This window comes from Phyllobates terribilis, unplaced genomic scaffold (assembly GCF_046119375.1).
Source record: "Phyllobates terribilis strain yellow unplaced genomic scaffold, ASM4611937v1 Scaffold_2__4_contigs__length_985480577, whole genome shotgun sequence".
Lineage (NCBI taxonomy): Eukaryota > Metazoa > Chordata > Amphibia > Anura > Dendrobatidae > Phyllobates > Phyllobates terribilis.
The window spans coordinates 948,214,143-948,234,729 of NW_027362762.1; positions in this window are offsets into that span (position 1 = coordinate 948,214,143).

Below are 20,587 nucleotides of genomic sequence, written 5' to 3' on the forward strand. Positions count from 1 at the left end.
CAGAGCTGAGTGGCCAAACTGTGGTATTAGGCCAAAACTATTGGCTGGGTTAGATGCAGAAAAAATTTATATTCAATTTGCAACCTGATGGAGGTCAGTATAGATGGACTAATAGACCAAGTCCCACACACTACTAGAAGCCCAAATATTTTTTCAGAGCTAGATGCAGAAAAAAAATATTTTTAATTTGCAACCTGATGGAGGTCAGTATAGATGGACTAATAGAACAAGTCCCACACACTGCTAGAAGGCCAAATATTTTTTCAGAGCTAGATGCAGAAAAAAATTATATTCAATTTGCAACCTGATGGAGGTCAGTATAGATGGACTAATAGAACAAATCCCACACACTGCTAGAAGCCCAAATATTTTTTCAGAGCTAGATGCAGAAAAAAATATTTTTAATTTGCAACCTGATGGAGGTCAGTATAGATGGACTAATAGAACAAGTCCCACACACTGCTAGAAGCCCAAATAATTTTTCAGAGCTAGATGCAGAAAAAAATTATTTTTAATTTGCAACCTGATGGAGGTCAGTATAGATGGACTAATAGAACAAGTCCCACACACTGCTAGAAGGCCAAATATTTTTTCAGAGCTAGATGCAGAAAAAAAATATTTTTAATTTGCAACCTGATGGAGGTCAGTATAGATGGACTAATAGAACAAGTCCCACACACTGCTAGAAGCACAAATATTTTTTCAGAGCTAGATGCAGAAAAAAATTATATTCAATTTGCAACCTCATGGAGGTCAGTATAGATGGACTAATAGAATGATGCTATGCCCAAAAGGTTTTACTTCACTAGGTGCAGTAAAAAAAATTGGTATTCTATACACAGGTGGTGTAGCTTGCAACACAGATAGGCTACTCCACTGACTAACACACTCTGCAATAGGCCAAAAAGGATTAGCTTTGCTAGATTTAGCCAAATGCTGTGAAAAAAACTTGCACAGCACTGGCACAGACCTGCCTGGCAAAAACTGATAGAAACTGATGTAACTTAGTCCTGAAAAGGACTGCAATTACAATTAGTCTTTACTCCCAACCTATCTATTTAAGAGCACAGACCTGCCTGATAAAAGTCTTAGGAAATGCTGTAACCTAGTCCTTAAAAGGACTGCAATCACAACTATTCCCTATTCCCAAGCTATCTGTAGATTTGTGCGAAAATTGGCTTTAAATTAACAAGGTATAGCGCACACAGCAACAGCGGTGCCGTCTAACACGCAGCTGCAGCAGTGAGAAAATGGTGGCGACGGGGAAAATGGCTTGGTCTTATAGGGCAAGGACATGTGACATACACTGCCAATGACACATGCCCTTGCTTGTGTGAAAAAAAGCACTTCGCTCGGTGTGTGCGCTGCTGATAGGTTGACAGATTGCACCTGCCCACTGTAAATGCGGGAAAGAGAAAAAAAAATGGAGATCTTCATTGTTCCTGCAGAGATCCATCCCCTGCCCCTCCCCCCGCCCCGCTGTACACTCAAACTGCGTATTAACATTAATTTTCATCATTACTGAGAAAAAATCCAGTTATGATTTTGGTGCACGAACAGTTATCGAACATAACCTCGAACAGCCGGATTTTTTTCAAATCGTTCGTGTTCGCCGAACGGCTCGAACACCGCCCAAAACAGCTCGAATTTGAGATTGGCGAACAGTTCTAGTCGAACACCGCTCATCTCTAAACATGAATAGCTATCTATGTGTTGTACTATGTATTGTATACACAGTGTAGTATATGGCACAGTCTACACAGTTTAGATTGTATTCATGTAACACTGTTCTACAGCCAAATTGGTTTTGAAATGGAAACAGTTGAAGCCAACTAATTTTGTGGTGCTGGAAAAGAATATGATGCTTAAATTTGCTGATTGGTTCTAATGTTCAAGATCCAGAGGAGGTTGTAGTTACTTCTGACATCTTTCATGCCGCTTATAGAACTATTGCGTTTTTGTTATTCCCTCCTCATTATTGTATTATTAGTAGCTAGTCTATCACATCATTTATATAGTCTATTCAGCCTTCATTATTCTATCATCTTAGGACGACCAATTAAAAAGTGCTCCGATAATGTAATTCTAATTACAGTTGCATCACCTACTTTTACAAATGCTCTCTGTATAGGGTATACAGCTTTCGGATTTCTTAGTTTAGTTTCTTGGCATATTGACATGTTTCTATATGTTTTTTTTAGATATGCCTTGTTTTTGCATTAACAAAGCTGATAGTTTTTGCTACATATGCAGAGAAGTAAATTTTGCGTCACAAAGGTGAAACTTGACTACCATAATAAGGAAAGCCTACAACCTGTATTTTGGCTGCAGAATAGGAGAGAACAGGACCAGAGTTGGGCTCCAAATAAATGTGCACCGCATCTTACCCAGGTTGCTTGGGAAGAGCTATGCCTTTTACAGTCCCAATGATCTAGAGAGAGCCCACTGGATCACAGTAGCAATTGCTATTTCTGCATGGTGTCACCCATTAGAAAAGGAGTTTCAAGGAAGAAGTGGACTTTACCGTATCCAAACATTCCATCTGCTATATGTCCAGTACAACATACAGAAGACCGGCCAGTTCCAAAAGACCCAGAAACATTTTCAGTCGAGTCAAGTGAGGAAGAAGAGGGTGCTTGGTGTCATGAAGCATCTTCCTTTCACGACCCAGACTTTCCGTCATCAACCTCAACTGAACCGCACCTTATAACACATAACTGAACCATGAGGACCAAATTTTGTAATGCAATTTCTGTAACTGTTTGTAATTCACAATAACGTTTAGATAGGTATTAGTTATGTGAATTGTTGCTAAGTTTGCTCTAAATACCAGAAAACTGGCATAACAAAATACTGTACTTTGCATCTTTATGTTTGCAAAAATAATAATATTTTAAAGTACTGAAACTTTTATGCAATAGTTATATGTAGCAGTAAAAGGAAAACTGTTTGATATTATAGAAACAAGAGCAAACTAAAAATTTTCATTGTCAGATTTGAATTCAGGAGGTCAAAAAAAATTATAAATGCCTCATTTCATAACTGAACCTGACAACTTTTGAAAATATGTAGAACAGTGTAATAGAAGCGGAAATACGGTATGTGATACTGTGTGGTTGAAGGTATAAGGTCAGTGGTTTCAAGTTTTGCGTCATTAGTCTTTTCCTAGCCATATAATTACTTAGTCTTTTATAATAGTGTATAAATATATATAAGTCTACACACCCCTGTTAAAAAGCCAGGATTTTTTTCCCACCTTTATTGCAACCCATAATCCATACAAATCCATTGAGAAGCAGATTGAAATAATTTTGAAAGGTGAAATTAATAACACAACTAAAGTAATGTGATTGCATAACTGTGAACACCATCTTTTAATTGGGGATGGGGTTGTGTTCAGAATTAGCCAATCATATTTACCTTTATGTTACATAGTAGTCAGTGCCGTCATTTAAAGTGATTCTGATTAGCCCCAATTAGCTTCAATTTTCGATGTTCTTGGAGGATTTTTCTGACATTTTTCGTAGTTATATTTTACAGCAATGGTCCGTAAACAGCTGACAACACAGCAAAGGGATCTCATTTTTGAAAGCTATCAGTCAGGAGAAGGGTACAAAATATTTTTCAAGGTATTAGATTCTCAATGGAAAATTGTGAAGACATCCACACCCACCAAATCCTACATCAAGTCTGTCAAAAGATTGTGCGAAAACGTGTTATGGTCTTATGAGACCAAGGTTGAACGGGGATATTTAGCGCAAAGCCAACACTGCACATCACCACAAGAGCACCATACCCACTTTAGTCAAGGGGAAGAGAATTATGAACAGTTCCAAATGTCAGTCAATTTTGCAACAAAACCTTCAAGCCATTGCTAACATGATGAAGATTATATGAAATTCCACCTTTCAGCAACGACCCTATGCGACCTCCAAATTAAGAAAAGAATGACTTCACCAGAAGAAGTTTTGGAATTGCCCAGCCCGAGCCCAGACCTGAATCCAATGGAAAATCTCTGGGTGACCTGAAGAGGGCGCTGTACACAGGAGATGCCCCCGCAATCTGACTGTGTTGTGGAGCTACTGCAATGAAGAGTGCCACGGTGATTGACGCCTACCCAAAAAGATAAATTGAAAGGGGACCTCAGCAAAGTTCAGTATTAGTTTAAAGGTGTGCATCTCTATGAAAGCACAATTTTTTAGTTCTTTATTTTTATTTTTCCACCTGAACAGATTTTATTTATTTTTCAATGGATTTGTACAGATTATGGCCGACATTAAAGGTGGAAATTGTTCTGAAATTATTCTTCTTGGTAGGATTTTTTTAACATGATATACAGTACAGACCAAAAGTTTGGACACACCTTCTCATTTAAAGATTTTTTTGTATTTTCATGACTTTGAAAATTGTACATTCACACTGAAGGCATCAAAACTATGAATTAACACATGTGGAATTATATACTTAACAAAAAAGTGTGAAACAACTGAAAATATGTCTTATATTCTAGGTTCTTCAAAGTAGCCACCTTTTGCTTTGATGACTGCTTTGCACACTCTTGGCATTCTCTTGATGAGCTTCAAGAGGTAGTCACCGGAAATGATCTTCCAACAATCTTGAAGGAGTTCCCAGAGATGCTTAGCACTTGTTGGCCCTTTTGCCTTCACTCTGCGGTCCAGCTCACCCCAAACCATCTCGATTGGGTTCAGGTCTGGTGACTGTGGAGGCCAGGTCCTCTGGCGTAGCACCCCATCACTCTCGTTCTTGGTCAAATAGCCCTTACACAGCCTGGAGGTGTGTTTGGCGTCATTGTCCTGTTGAAAAATAAATGATGGTCCAACTAAACGCAAATTGGATGGAATAGCGTGCCGCTGCAAGATTCTGTGGTAGCCAAGCTGGTTCAGTATGCCTTCAATTTTAAATAAATCCCCAACAGTGTCACCAGCAAAGTACCCCCACACCATCACACCTCCTCCTCCATGCTTCACGGTGGAAACCAGGCATGTAGAGTCCATCCGTTCACCTTTTCTGCGTTGCACAAAGACACGGTGGTTGGAACCAAAGATCTCAAATTTGGACTCATCAGACCAAAGCACAGATTTCCACTGGTCTAATGTCCATTCCTTGTGTTCTTTAGCCCAAACAAGTCTCTTCTGCTTGTTGCCTGTCCTTAGCAGTGGTTTCCTAGCAGCTATTTTACCATGAAGGCCTGCTGCACAAAGTCTCCTCTTAACAGTTGTTGTAGAGATGTGTCTGCTGCTAGAACTCTGTGTGGCATTGACCTGGTCTCTAATCTGAGCTGCTGGTGACTCAGATAAACTTATCCTCAGAAGCAGAGGTGACTCTTGGTCTTCCTTTCCTGGGGCGGTCCTCATGTGAGCCAGTTTCTTTGTAGCGCTTGATGGTTTTTGCAACTGCACTTGGGGACACTTTCAAAGTTTGACCAATTTTTTGGACTGACTGACCTTCATTTCTTAAAGTAATGATGGCCACTCGTTTTTCTTTACTTAGCTGCTTTTTTCTTGCCATAAAACAAATTCTAACAGTCTATTCAGTAGGACTATCATCTGTGTATCCACCTGACTTCTGCACAACACAACTGATGGTCCCAAACCCATTTATAAGGCAAGAAATCCCACTAATTAAACCTGACAGGGCACACCTGTGAAGTGAAAACCATTTCCGGTGACTACCTCTTGAAGCTCATCAAGAGAATGCCAAGGGTGTGCAAAGCAGTCATCAAAGCAAAAGGTGGCTACTTTGAAGAACCTAGAATATAAGACATATTTTCAGTTGTTTCACACTTTTTTGTTAAGTATATAATTCCACATGTGTTAATTCATAGTTTTGATGCCTTCAGTGTGAATGTACAATTTTCAAAGTCATGAAAATACAGAAAAATCTTTAAATGAGAAGGTGTGTCCAAACTTTTGGTCTGTACTGTATATATACAATATATATATATATATATATATATATATATATATAAAAATACATATACATTTCTTTTATTTTTTCAGTGGCGATCAATCCTTTATTCCATGGGTTTTTGAATATTGTAGTGAAATGCTACTATTGGAATATTACGCTAGATATTTTTCGTTGTGACTATACTTTGTGCCCACACACTTCTTTCCTTTGTAAGCTCAGAGTACACCTCTTGTGGCTTTACTTTTAACCATGTCATATGTACTGTAACTGTAAGCACATACCTAATTTATATTTACACAATACCAAGATAAGAATTTAGGACAAAAGTCTTAATCGCTGCATTCGGGTTTCTGTTGTAATACACCCTATGTTTAGCATCTGGCCTCATCAAACCCTAGGTATTATATCTAGTGGGGCAGAGCTCACTGATACCAGTGCGGTCCTGTAATAGGAGCTACTGGTGTAACAAGTCCTTCCATGACATTTCTCCCTCCTGAATCTTCCCCATCACCTGTGAGTGATATTATTGAGAAATAGATGGAACCGCAGCAACTCAGCCACGAAGTGGAGACCCCGTAACGTTACAGAGTTACAGAGTAGGAAGGCCTGAGGAGTAGAGGGCAGAAAAGTCACCACCGCTCTGCTGACCCCATAACTGCTGAGTTCAGAGCTCCTCTGGTATAACATCAGCACAAACACAGCGCCCCCGCCAGGAGCTTCATAGCCGAGCAGCAACATCACCAAGCACAATGTTGAACGTCGGATGGAGTGGTGTAAAGCCGCCACCACTGGACTCTGGAGGAGACGTGTTCTGTGCAGTGACGGATCGCACTTCTCTATCTGCATCTGATGGAGGAGTCTGGGTTCGGTAAATGCTTTGAGGACTTTAACTGCCTTATTGTATTGTGCCCACTCTACAGTTTGGTGGAGAGTAAGGCTCTGGACTTGTTTATGGAAAGTTGGCTTAGGCCCCTTAGATCAAGTGAAGGGAAATTTTATTGGACCTTTAAGCTTCCAGCCTGATGGTTAAACATAGGTAGACCCCCTGCTCTTGTTAATGATCATTCAAGAATACAGGCAGGATGGAAGTGAATCTAAAGTGTATAAACCATGATGTGTGATGCTGCCCAATGCAGTCCCTGGTGGACCAAATTAGGAACATGGCGGTTTATAATCTTTGCATTCACTTCCATTCTATTAGTAGACATATTTTTACTATATTCCATTGGTATGTAAAACATTAAGAGTATTAGAGTAATTGCAAAAGAAGCCATATTGTGGGAACATACACAGTAGATATATTATGCTGGATTATAGGTATAAATCATATTGTAAGGAGATGGACATACTGCCCATGTTCCCCTTTGAAGACACCTGTATTGTTGTAATGTGTATTGGGACATGCGTTATAAGTGATGGTGTTGTAGTTTGACAGACAGTAGGGAGAGTTAGGGTTAATGATTGGGACAACTATTCTTGAGTGGAAGGGGCTAAAGTGAAGGGACAGAGGGAGTTTCCTTTCAGGAGTTCAGATAGAGCGCAGTGTGCAGAAGTAATAGACCTATGGTCTGGCTAGTGAGCAGAACCGCATGTATTGTGTGTCCCTGAGGTGAGAGGAGACCAAAGTGAAGGATAGCGTGATCCAGTGTAGAGATGAGGAAAAGTGATATACAAAGTGAGTGAGACAGGGTCCGGGGCAGGAGGCCTAGCTGGATGGTCCTGAGTTCACAAGCCAAAGAGGTAATGGAGTGCATCAGATTAGGGAACGCAAGATGAAGAGAGTTCACAGGAGCAGAAATTCCAAGAAAATTTTGTCGGCAAGCAGAGAAGCTAAGGAATGGCCATAGTGGCAAAAGTAGTTCCCCTAAGGGGAAAAAGACACGGAATTGCGGGTTGAAGTACAGGACTTGCTTACTGGACTGTATTGCTGTTGTTAGGGACAAGGGAAGCTACCGTAGCACTGTGCTGGGTAGTGGTGCAGCCAAAGAAACTAACTGAGGCAGAACCAAGTGAGGATTGAAGGAGAGAATGTGTATGAAGATGTTCCATGTGATGAGAGAAATGTCCATGAAGATTTGCACCAGCTATCCATTGTAGATATCCCTCCCTATGTTGTTGTTCAGTAAAAGACAGTTTATTTTGGAGTGGTGGCCTCCCTCTTTGAACTTGACAACATCTGGTTCTGGCCACACGAAATCACAGGCATCATACGGCCTGCAAGGTATGGTGAAGTGGAAGAAGAGAAGCTGCCCAGTCAAGGGTTATTAAGGAAATTGAGCAGAGGTGTTAGCAAAATGGGAAGGTGTGTCCAAGAAGACCCCGCCCAGAGAAAATTTAGTATGGTTGATAGTGACCATAGCCTCTCAGTAGTTAGTCAAGGGGAGGCAGCTTCATTTGTCACTCATATAGTTCTGCAGTGCCAAAAAAGTATTATGGCATTAATGAAGGTCCCTTGATCTGCTCAAGGCCTATACTAAATGTAATTTTTTTTTTCGGATATACCAAAGGTAAAGTCAATGTTATCACAGCAATAATGACCTGAACCATACAACTAACACTTTATTTATCCTAGACACCATAAGAATTCAAGAAGTTGTCTTAACTTATCTAGAAAATGGCTTGTAAAAACAGGCAACTTTGCAATTTACCTCTTATTAAAAATCCTTTTTATTCTGAAGGAAAGAAGGATTTTTAAATTTGCAGCTTTTTGCCTTGGGTACCTCGAAGGTGGCCAATTTCCTAGGCAAGGAGTGCATGCTTGCACACTGTTTGCTATGGAAATAGCAGTTGTTGCACTAAAACTGGCCAAATCACTGAATTCTGACATCTTCAGTGCCTTCCTCTGCTTGTAACTTTATAGAGTGCACAGTTTGGGCCAGAAGCTCATGATCAGATCATATGTTCCCAAACTGTCAGTCATCAGAATTGCACCGCCCCCAGAAAAGCAGGAAGTTGGTAAGCAGGGAAATAATGAGCTTCTTAAGATAAGATTCTTGGAAAACCTCTTTAACTAAAAATTATTCCCAGAAATGCTTCCCAAAATAGAATAAAAAGTGATTAAGTCGTATGTACCTCAAAAAGGGACTAATGAAAACTACAAGTCATTAAACAAAAAACAGTACTTTACTACCATGAGCAGTAAAACATAAAAAACTTAATGAATTTGGTGCAAAACCGCTCATTAAATGCAGTGCAAAAGAAAGCGATGACAGAATTCCAGTTTTTCCCTCCTTTCAAAAATAAAAATAAAAAAATAAAACCTGTTCAATACTTTACTTAAACCCATAAATGATCTTAATAAACAATACAACTAAAAACCCTTGGTTGATGGATTAAAAAGTTTTGGCTTTCAAAATCCAGAGATAAAAAGAAAACCAAAAAACTTTCAGATCCAACTAAATTTAAATCTTTAAAGAGGACTTTTCCCCAGATTCATATCTGAGGGCGTGCACTTTTACTCCTGCATGATGTTGACCAATCATAAGCGTCATGCAGGAGAAAAAAACACGCCCTAAGAAGGTCAGAAGAACAATCTTTCTGCTATAGAAATCAGAGCGGAGAGCAGGGCTGTCTGTCATTACATCTCACAGGAGAAAGCATGTTGTCCTGACCTTCTGCGATTAAGACATTTTCTCCCCTGCATGACGCCTCCTGCTTATAATTGGTACATGCCCCAAAACGATACCAGGAAATTTTGCAACATGTGTAAAACAGGTGCCGGAATGCAACGCACAGAGACCACAAGGTGGAAACAGTCAGGGGTTGATATAATCACTTTATATATAAAAATTATTTAAAAGGGGTTAGTAACAATGAACATCAACAGTAACTTGACATAACAAAAAGGAATCTTTCAGTAAGTAACAATAAAGTTCTTTTCTGTAATGCGATACACCCAGTCGTGGGAGTCACCACGTAAGTTCTCTTTCTCTCTATATGGTCCTAGCGGGGGTCACCGGTTCTTCCATCTAGGCCGCAAGTCTCTCTCGGATATAAGCAATCAAGTCCCGTTGAGCCTCTCACGCACCAGCCCGCCCCCTCCCAACCTGAAGTCCTAATCCCAACTGTCCCCGGTACTGTAGGTGAAAGCTGGAAGTGACGGCCCTGCTCACTCGCGCTGTTCCTCATCTATTACTAGCTCGCCTCTTCTGTCGCAGTCTTCTCTCAGCTCTTCTTGGCATGACCGTCGATGGTAGTCTCTCAGACTTGGGGAAAGGGGATCCAGACCTCGGCTATTGACATGCGACATCGGAATCTGGAGGCTTAATCAGCCCAGAGCATTGGTCCTGGCTCTAACCAGCATATGCAGAACTTGCGGCACCTCTGGGATGGGTCCAGACCTTGTCAGGCGGTGTCTGACACATAGGTGATGCATGCCTCCGGCCTGTCACACTGGGCTCTGCGGCACCTCTAGAGCACGTCTGCTCTGCTCTCTGGCTTGGCGCCAAATCTGCCTGCGGTTTGGTGTGCAGGGCTTTTATATTCAGGAAATTCCTCCTGTGGGTCACCTGATCAGGTCTGGCATCTGAATTTACTCTCCCTTCCAATCTTCTAGCACAATGTGGTACCGCTTGATTTTTCCTGGCCAGCAGATGGCAGTCTTTCCTCACTAATGGCACATCCTGCTAGAGTTCTTCTGAGATATTACTGCCTCCTATTACACATGTCTCACAAAAACAGCTTTGTAGTCTTTAAAAAATGGAAAACTTACGGCTGACAGAATATAATTTTTAAGGCAACATCTAAAATATTCTTCCAGTCCTCTGGTGTAAATGCTGCTTTTCTCCTCAATCAGGCGTTGTTTTTCCTTTGTTTCTGCGGCTCTCCATTCCCGAGATATGGCTCTCTTTTCCCAGTATATACAGTGGGTACGGAAAAAATTCAGACCCCTTTAAATTTTTCACTCTTTGTTTCATTGCAGCCATTTGGTAAATTCTAAAAAGTTCATTTTTTTTCTCATTAAAGTACACTCTGCACCCCATCTTGACTGAAAAAAACAGAAATGTAGACATTTTTGCAAATTTATTAAAAAAGAAAAACGGAAATATCACATGGTCATAAGTGTTCAGACCCTTTGCTCAGACACTCATATTTAAGTCACATGCTGTCTATTTCCTTGTGATCCTCCTTGAGATGGTTCTATTCCTTCATTGGAGTCCAGCTGTGTTTAATTAAACTGATAGGACTTGATTTGGAAAGGCACACACCTGTCTATATAAGACCTCACAGCTCACAGTGCATGTCAGACCAAATGAGAATCATGAGCTCAAAGGAACTGCCCAAGGAGCTCAGAGACAGAATTGTGGCAAGACACAGATCTGGCCAAGGTAACAAAAGAATTTCGGGACCACTAGAAGTCTTCCTAGACCTGGCCGTCCAGCCAAACTGAGCAATCATGGGAGAAGAGCCTTGGTGAGAGAGGTAAAGAAGGACCCCAAGATCACTGTGTCTGAGCTCCAGAGATGCAGTAGGGAGATGGGAGAAAGTTCCACAAAGTCAACTATCACTGCAGCCCTCCACCAGTCGGGCCTTTATGGCAGAGTGGCCCGACGGAAGCCTCTCCTCAGTGCAAGACATATGAAAGCCCTCATAGAGTTTGCTCAAAAACACACGAAGGACTCCCAGACTATGAGAAATAAGATTCTCTGGTCTGAAGAGACGAAGATAGAACTTTTTGGGCACTGCTCATCACCTGCCCAATACAATCCCAACAGTGAAACATGGTGATGGCAACATCCAGGGTCAGACTGGGTGTCTGGGGCCCACAGGAGGAATTGATCCTAGGGTCCCACCCTACATCTATATGTAAATACCTGTTATCCGTTACCCCTGTTATGGTGGAGTGTCGACTGTAAATCACAGGAGGCTCCTACACATCTACTGTGCACCGCTATAACTGGGATGTACAATTACGTAAGTTTACATTACAAGAGTTCTTTAATGAAAACAAATTATCACTGAATCACAGGTTAGGTAGGAGATATCTTATTGATCGGTGAAATCTGACCATTGAAAACCGCACCAATCGGAAGAATGTGAAACTTTTATACCCGACAGGACACTTTTATCCCCATTTTAAAATGCAGTGGCAGATGGGACGTCTGACCGCAGCCTCATTCATTCTCTTTGGGGCCTCCAGAAAAAAAACAGGAACAGCCACTGAGGGAATGAATGGGTCAGTGGTCAAGTCGCACATGAGCTCCAGTCTAATGGGGAGAAAAGCTCCACATTCTGTAGATAGGTGCAGGTCCCAGCATTCAGACCCCCACTAATCAATAACCTATCCTTAGGTCATGTTCACACGTTCAGTATTTTACATCACTTATTTGTAAGCCAAAACCAGGAGTTGAACAATCAGAGGCATAGTATAATAGATTAACGTCGCCACTTCTGCATTTATCACCCACTCCTGGTTTTGGCTTCCAAATACTAATGTAAAGTACTGACCAAATACTGAATGTGTGAACGTGGCCTTAGGATAGATGATTACTTGTTTTCATTGGAGAACCTCTCTAAGTGCATATTTGCTACTGTGTAATAGACACAGGACAGGGAGGGGTTAAACGTCAAAGCAATTAATCTCTATTGGAAATAAAGAATCTTCCTCTTATTGATAACACAGAGAACAAATGGCCGCCATACACAACACAATCCATTATACCAAGACCAATACCACCACATAAAAGGGACACATACCATCACACCATGACAATGTCACTTATTACCACCATATAGTAACTGAATAATACCACAAACAAGGGACAAGTACCACCACACCGTGACCAGACCACATATTAGCATAATATAGTGATCGAATAATACCACATGAAAGGAACAAATACCGCCACACCATGACCAGACTACATATTACCACCATATGGTGACCAAATAATACCACATATAAGGATCAAATACTGCCACACCGTGACCAGACCACATATTACCACCACATAGTGACCGAATAATGCCACATACCAGGAATAAATACTGCCACACCATGACCAGACCACATATTACCACCACATAGTGACCGAATAATATCACATACAAGGAACAAATACCGCCATACCATGACCAGACCACATGTTTGCGTTACATAGTCAACAAATAATGCTACAATAAGGATCATGAATAAAAAACACAATATTAATAACACAAATATTACTGTACCACTGGTGTTATTATACACAGGAGCTCTGTATATAGTGTCCGTGTACAGGTAATACAGGGATCACCAATGACATTATACGTAGGAGCTCTGCATACAGTGTATAGTGTACAGGTAATACAGGGATCACCAGTGACATTATACACAGGAGCTCTGTATACAGTGTACAGGTAATACAGGGATCACGAGTGACATTATACACAGGAGCTCTGTATACAGTGTATAGTGTACAGGTAATACAGGGATCACGAGTGACATTATACACAGGAGCTCTGTATACAGTGTACAGGTAATACAATGATCACCAGTGATATTATACACAGGAGCTCTGTATATAGTGTACAGGTAATACAGGGATTCACCAGTGACATTATACACAGAAGCTCTGTATATAGTGTTAGTGTACAGGTAATACAGGGATCACCAATGACATTATACACAGGAGCTCTGTATACAGTGTATAGTGTACAGGTAATACAGGGATCACCAGTGACATTATACACAGGAGTTCTGTATACAGTGTATAGTGTGCATTTACATGTAATACACCGACTCACCAGTGACGTCTCTAGTTGAAGTCCTTCATCTTCGCTTTTCTTTTTCATGCGGCACAGACCCCCATCACTTCTTGCATCCAGGACTTGTCGCTGCAGAAAATAACACACAGTCATCAATAGCTGATCACTTCTAGAGCACATTCCACACTTATTCCCTGATTGTTACAATACACCAGATGAAGAAAAAAAGCGACATAGTGCCGCCCTGCACAGTAACAGGACCCCCCTTTTGTTACTCCCCCATGGAGAACAGTATCCTCAAAAGTAAATTATATTACATCAGTAATGTTCCCTACAGTATTTATGTCTCCACTTGCCACCAGAAACTAATAATACCTCATCCTGGCCCCCATACTGTAACTGTCACCCATCTTGGCTCCCTTTATTTAATAATGTCCCCCATCCTAGGCTCCCGTGTATGCACTCCCCCCCTCCATCCTGGGCCTGTACGCATCACCCCCTATCATGGGCCCCCATGTATCATCCTCTCCCCCCCATCATGGGCTCCTATGTGTGATCCACTCTCTCGCCCCCCCTCCATCATGGGCAGCTATTTGTGATTCGCTCTATCGCCCCCCCTCCATCACGGGCCCCTATGTGTGATCCGCTCTCCCCCTCCTCCAATCATGGGCCCCTATGTGACACCCCCCTCCATCATGGCCCCTATGTGTCATATCCCCCCATCTATCATGAGCCCCTATGTGTCATATAACCCTTTATCATGGGCCCCTATGTGTCATATCCCCCCTACATCATGGGCCCCTATGTGTCATATCCCCCTCCATCATGGGCCCCTGTGTGCCATATCCCCCCCTCCATCATTGGCCCCTATGAGTCATATCCACCCCCTCCATCATAAGCCCCTATGTGTCATATCTCCCCCTCATTCATGGGCCCCTATGTGTCATCCCCCCTCCATCATGGGCCCCTGTGTGTCATATCCCCCCTCCATCATGGGCCGCTATGTGTCATATCCCCCCTCCATCATGGGCCCCTATGTGTCATATCCCCTTCTCCATCATAGGCCCCTGTGTGCCACCCCCCCTCCATCATGGGCCCCTGTGTGTAATTTCCCCCCTTCATCGTGGGCACCTGTGTGTCATATCCCCTCCCTCCATCATGGGCCCCTATGTGTCATATCCCCTTCTCCATCATAGGCCCTTGTGTGCCACCCCCCCTCCATCATGGGCCCCTGTGTGTAATTTCCCCCCTTCATCGTGGGCACCTGTGTGTCATATCCCCTCCCTCCATCATGGGCACCTGTGTGTCATATCCCCTCCCTCCATTATGGGCCCCTGTGTGTCATATCCCCCCTCCATCATGGGCCCCTATGTAACATATCCCCCCCTCTATCATGAACCCCTATGTGTCATATCCCCCCTCCAGCATGGGCCCCTATGTGACATTCCCCTCTTCCATCATAAGCCCCTATGTGTCATATCCCCCCTCCATCATGGGCCCCTATGTGTCATATCCCCCTCCATCATGGGCCCCTGTGTGCCATATCCCCCCCTCCATCATGGGCCCCTAGGTGTCATATCCACACCCTCCATCATGGGCCCCCATGTGTCATATCCCCCTCCATCATAGGCCCCTGTGTGCCACCCCCCCTCCATCATGGGCCCCAGTATGCCATATCCCCCCTTCATCATGGGCACCTGTGTGACATATCCCCTCCCTCCATCATGGGCACCTGTGTGTCATATCCCCTCCCTCCATTATGGGCCCCTATGTGTCATATCTCCCCCTCCATCATGGGCCCCTATGTGTCATTTCCCCCCCTCTATCATGAGCCCCTATGTGTCATATCCCCCCTCCATCATGGGCCTCCATGTGTCATTACCCCCCTCCATCATAAGCTCCTATGTGTCAACCCCCCTCCATCATGGGCCCCTATGTGTCATATCCCCCCTCCATCATGGGCCCCTATGTATCATCCCCCCTCCACCATGGGCCCCTGTATGTTATATCCCCCCCTCCATCATGGGCCGCTATGTGTCATATCCCCCTCCATCATGGGGCCCTATGTCTCATATCCCCCCTCCATCATGAGCCCCTATGTGTCACCCCCCCACCATCATGGGCCCCTGTGTCATATCCCCCCCTCCATCATTGGCCCCTATGTGTCATATCCACCCCCCCCATCATGGGCCCCTATGTGTCATATCCCCCTCTCCATCATGGGCCCCTATGTGTCATATCCCCCCCTCCATCATGGGCCCCTGTGTGTCATTCCCCCCCCCTACATCATGGGCTGCTATGTGTCATATCCCCCCTCCATCATGGGCCCCTATGTGTCATATCCCCCTCTGCATCATAGGCCCCTGTGTGCCACCCCCCCTCCATCATGCGCCCCTGTGTGTAATTTGCCCCCTTCATCATGGGCACCTGTGTGTCATATCCCCTCCCTCCATTATGGGTCCCTGTGTGTCATATCTCCACCTCCATCATGGGCCCCTATGTGTCATATTCCCCCCTCTATCATGGGCCCCTATGTGTCATATCCCCCCTCCAGCATGGGCCCCTATGTGTCATTCCCCCCTCCATCATAAGCCCCTATGTGTCATATCCCCCCTTCTTCATAGGCCCCTATGTGTCATATCCCCCCTCCATCATGGGCCCCTGTGTGCCATATCCCCTCCCTCCATTATGGGCCCCTGTGTGTCATATCTCCCCCTCCATCATGGGCCCCTACGTGTCATTCCCCCCTCCATCATAAGCCCCTATGTGTCATATCCACCCTCCTTCATGGGCCCCTATGTGTTATATCCTCCCTTCATCATGGGCCCCTGTGTGTAATTTCCCCCCTTCATCGTGGGCACCTGTGTGTCATATCCCCTCCCTCCATCATGGGCACCTGTGTGTCATATCCCCTCCCTCCATTATGAGCCCCTGGGTGTCATATCCCCCCCTCCATCATGGGCCCCTATGTGTCATATCCCCCCTTCTATCATGAACCCCTATGTGTCATATCCCCCCTCCAGCATGGGCCCCTATGTGTCATTCCCCCCTTCCATCATAAGCCCCTATGTGTCATATCCCCCCTCCATCATGGGCCCCTATGTGTCATATCCCCCCTCCATCATGGGCCCCTGTGTGCCATATCCCCCCCTCCATCATGGGCCCCTAGGTGTCATATCCACCCCCTCCATCATGGGCCCCCATGTGTCATATCCCCCCTCCATCATAGGCCCCTGTGTGCCACCCCCCCTTAATCATGGGCACCTGTGTGACATATCCCCTCCCTCCATCATGGGCACCTGTGTGTCATATCCCCTCTCTCCATTATGGGCCCCTGTGTGTCATATCTCCCCCTCCATCATGGGCCCCTAAGTGTCATTTCCCCCCCTCTATCATGAGCCCGTATGTGTCATATCCCCCCTCCATCATAGGACTCCATGTTTCATTACCCCCCTCCATCATAAGCTCCTATGTGTCACCCCCCCTCCATCATGGGCCCCTATGTGTCATATCGCCCCGTCATCATGGGCCCCTATGTGTCACCCCCCTCCATCATGGGCCCCTGTATGTTATATCCCCCCCTCCATCATGGGCCGCTATGTGTCATATCCCCCTCCATCATGGGCCCCTATGTCTCATATCCCCCCCCCATCATGAGCCCCTATGTGTCACCCCCCTCCATCATGGGCCCCTGTGTCATATCCCCCCCTCCATCATTGGCCCCTATGTGTCATATCCACCCCCTCCATCATGGGCCCCTATGTGTCATATCCCCCTCTCCATCATGGGCCCCTATGTGTCATATCCCCCCCCTCCATCAAGGGCCTCTGTGTGTCATTTCCCCCCCCTACATCATGGGCTGCTATGTGTCATATCCCCCCTCCATCATGGGCCCCTATGTGTCATATCCCCCCCTGCATCATAGGCCCCTGTGTGCCACCCCCCCTCCATCATGCGCCCCTGTGTGTAATTTGCCCCCTTCATCATGGGCACCTGTGTGTCATATCCCCTCCCTCCATTATGGGCCCCTGTGTGACATATCTCCCCCTCCATCATGGGCCCCCATGTGTCATATTGCCCCCTCTATCATGGGCCCCTATGTGTCATATCCCCCCTCCAGCATGGGCCTCTACGTGTCATTCCCCCCTCCATCATAAGCTCCTATGTGTCATATCCCCCCTCCTTCATGGGCCCCTATGTTTCATATCCCCCCTCCATCATGGGCCCTTATGTGTCATATCCCCCCCTGCATCATAGGCCCCTGTGTGCCACCCCCCCTCCATCATGCGCCCCTGTGTGTAATTTGCCCCCTTCATCATGGGCACCTGTGTGTCATATCCCCTCCCTCCATTATGGGCCCCTGTGTGTCATATCTCCCCCTCCATCATGGGCCCCCATGTGTCATATTGCCCCCTCTATCATGGGCCCCTATGTGTCATATCCCCCCTCCAGCATGGGCCTCTACGTGTCATTCCCCCCTCCATCATAAGCTCCTATGTGTCATATCCCCCCTCCTTCATGGGCCCCTATGTGTCATATCCCCCCTCCATCATGGGCCCCTAGGTGTCATATCCACCCCCTCCATCATGGGCCCTTATGTGACATATCCCCCCTCCATCATGGGCCCCTATGTGTCACCCCACCCTCCATCATGGGCCCCTGTGTGCCATATCCCCCCCTCCATCATGGGCCGCTATGTGTCATATCCCCCCTCCATCATAGGCCCCTGTGTGCCACCCCCCTCCATCATGGGCCCCTGTGTGCCATATCCCCCCTTCATCATGGGCACCTGTGTGACATATCCCCTCCCTCCATCATGGCCACCTGTGTGTCATATCCCATCCCTTCATTACGGGCCCCTGTGTGTCATATCCCCCCTCCATCATGGGCCCCTATGTGTCATTTCCCCCCTCTATCATGAGCCCCTATGTGTCATATCCCCCCTCCATCATGGGCCCCTATGTGTCATTCCCCCCCTCCATCATAAGCCCCTATGTGTCACCCCCCTCCATCATGTGCGCCTATGTGTCATATCCCCCCTTCATCATGGGCCCCTATGTGTCACCCCCCCTCCATCATGGGCCCCTGTGTGTTATATCCCCCCTCCTCATGGGCCGCTATGTGTCATATCCCATCTCCATCATGGGCCCCTATGTCTCATATCCCCCCTCCATCATGAGCCCCTATGTGTCACCCCCCTCCATCATGGGCCCCTGTGTCATCTCCCCCTCCATCATGCGCCGCTATGTTATATCCCCCCTCCATCATGGGCACCTGTGTGACATATCCCCTCCCTCCATCATGGCCACCTGTGTGTCATATCCCATCCCTTCATTACGGGCCCCTGTGTGTCATATCCCCCCTCCATCATGGGCCCCTATGTGTCATTTCCCCCCTCTATCATGAGCCCCTATGTGTCATATCCCCCCTCCATCATGGGCCCCTATGTGTCATTCCCCCCCTCCATCATAAGCCGCTATGTGTCACCCCCCTCCATCATGTGCGCCTATGTGTCATATCCCCCCTTCATCATGGGCCCCTATGTGTCACCCCCCCTCCATCATGGGCCCCTGTGTGTTATATCCCCCCTCCTCATGGGCCGCTATGTGTCATATCCCATCTCCATCATGGGCCCCTATGTCTCATATCCCCCCTCCATCATGAGCCCCTATGTGTCACCCCCCTCCATCATGGGCCCCTGTGTCATCTCCCCCTCCATCATGCGCCGCTATGTTATATCCCCCCTCCATCATGGGCCCCTATGTGTCATATCCCCCCTCCATCATGGGCCCCTATGTGTCATATCCCCCCTCCATCATGGGCCCCTATGTTTCACCCCCTCTCCATCATGGGCCCCTGTGTATCATATCCCGCCCCCTACATCATGGGCCGCTATGTGTCATATCCCCCCTCCATCATGGGCCCCTATGTGTCATATCCCCCCCTCCATCATAGGCCCCTGTGTGTCTTATCCACCCCCTCCATCATGGGCCCCTGTGTACCATCCCCCCCTCCATCATGGGCCCCTGTGTGCCATATCCCCCCTCCATCATGGGCACCTGTGTCATATCCCCTCCCTCAATCATGGGTCCCTGTGTGTCATATCCCCCCCCTCCATCATGGGCCCCTATGTGTCACCCCCCCTCCATCATGGGCCCCTGTGTGTTATATCCCCCCCTCCATCATGGGCCGCTATGTGTCATATCTCCCCTCCATCATGGGCCCCTATGTCTCATATCCCCCCTCCATCATGAGCCCCTATGTGTCACTCCCCCTCCATCATGGGCCCCTGTGTCATATCCCCCCCTCCATCATGCACCGCTTTGTTATATCCCCCCTCCATCATGGGCCCCTATGTGTCAGTCATATCCCCCCTCCATCATGGGCCCCTATGTGTCATATCCCCCCTCCATCATGGGCCCCTATGTTTCACCCCCTCTCCATCATGGGCCCCTGTGTATCATATCCCGCCCCCTCCATCATGGGCCGCTATGTGTCATATCCCCCCTCCATCATGGGCCCCTATGTGTCATATCCCCCCCTCCATCATAGGCCCCTGTGTGTCATATCCACCCCCTCCATCATGGGCCCCTGTGTGCCATCCCCTCCTCCATCATGGGTCCCTGTGTGCCATATCCCCCCTCCATCATGGGCACCTGTGTCATATCCCCTCCCTCCATCATGGTTCCCTGTGTGTCATATCTCCACCCCTCCATCATGGGCCCCTGTGTGTCATATCCCCCCTTCATCATGGGCCCTTATGTGTCATATACCCCCCTCCATCATGGACCCCTGTGTGTCAAATCCCCCCTCCCCCTCCATCATGGGCCCCTATGTGTCATATCCCCCCCCTCCATCATGGGCCCCTGTGTGTCATATCCCCCCCCTCCATCATGGGCTTATATGTGCCATTCGCCCCCCCATTCATATAGGGGAAAAAAAACTGCTTACCTTCCTGCGCTCCCCCGGC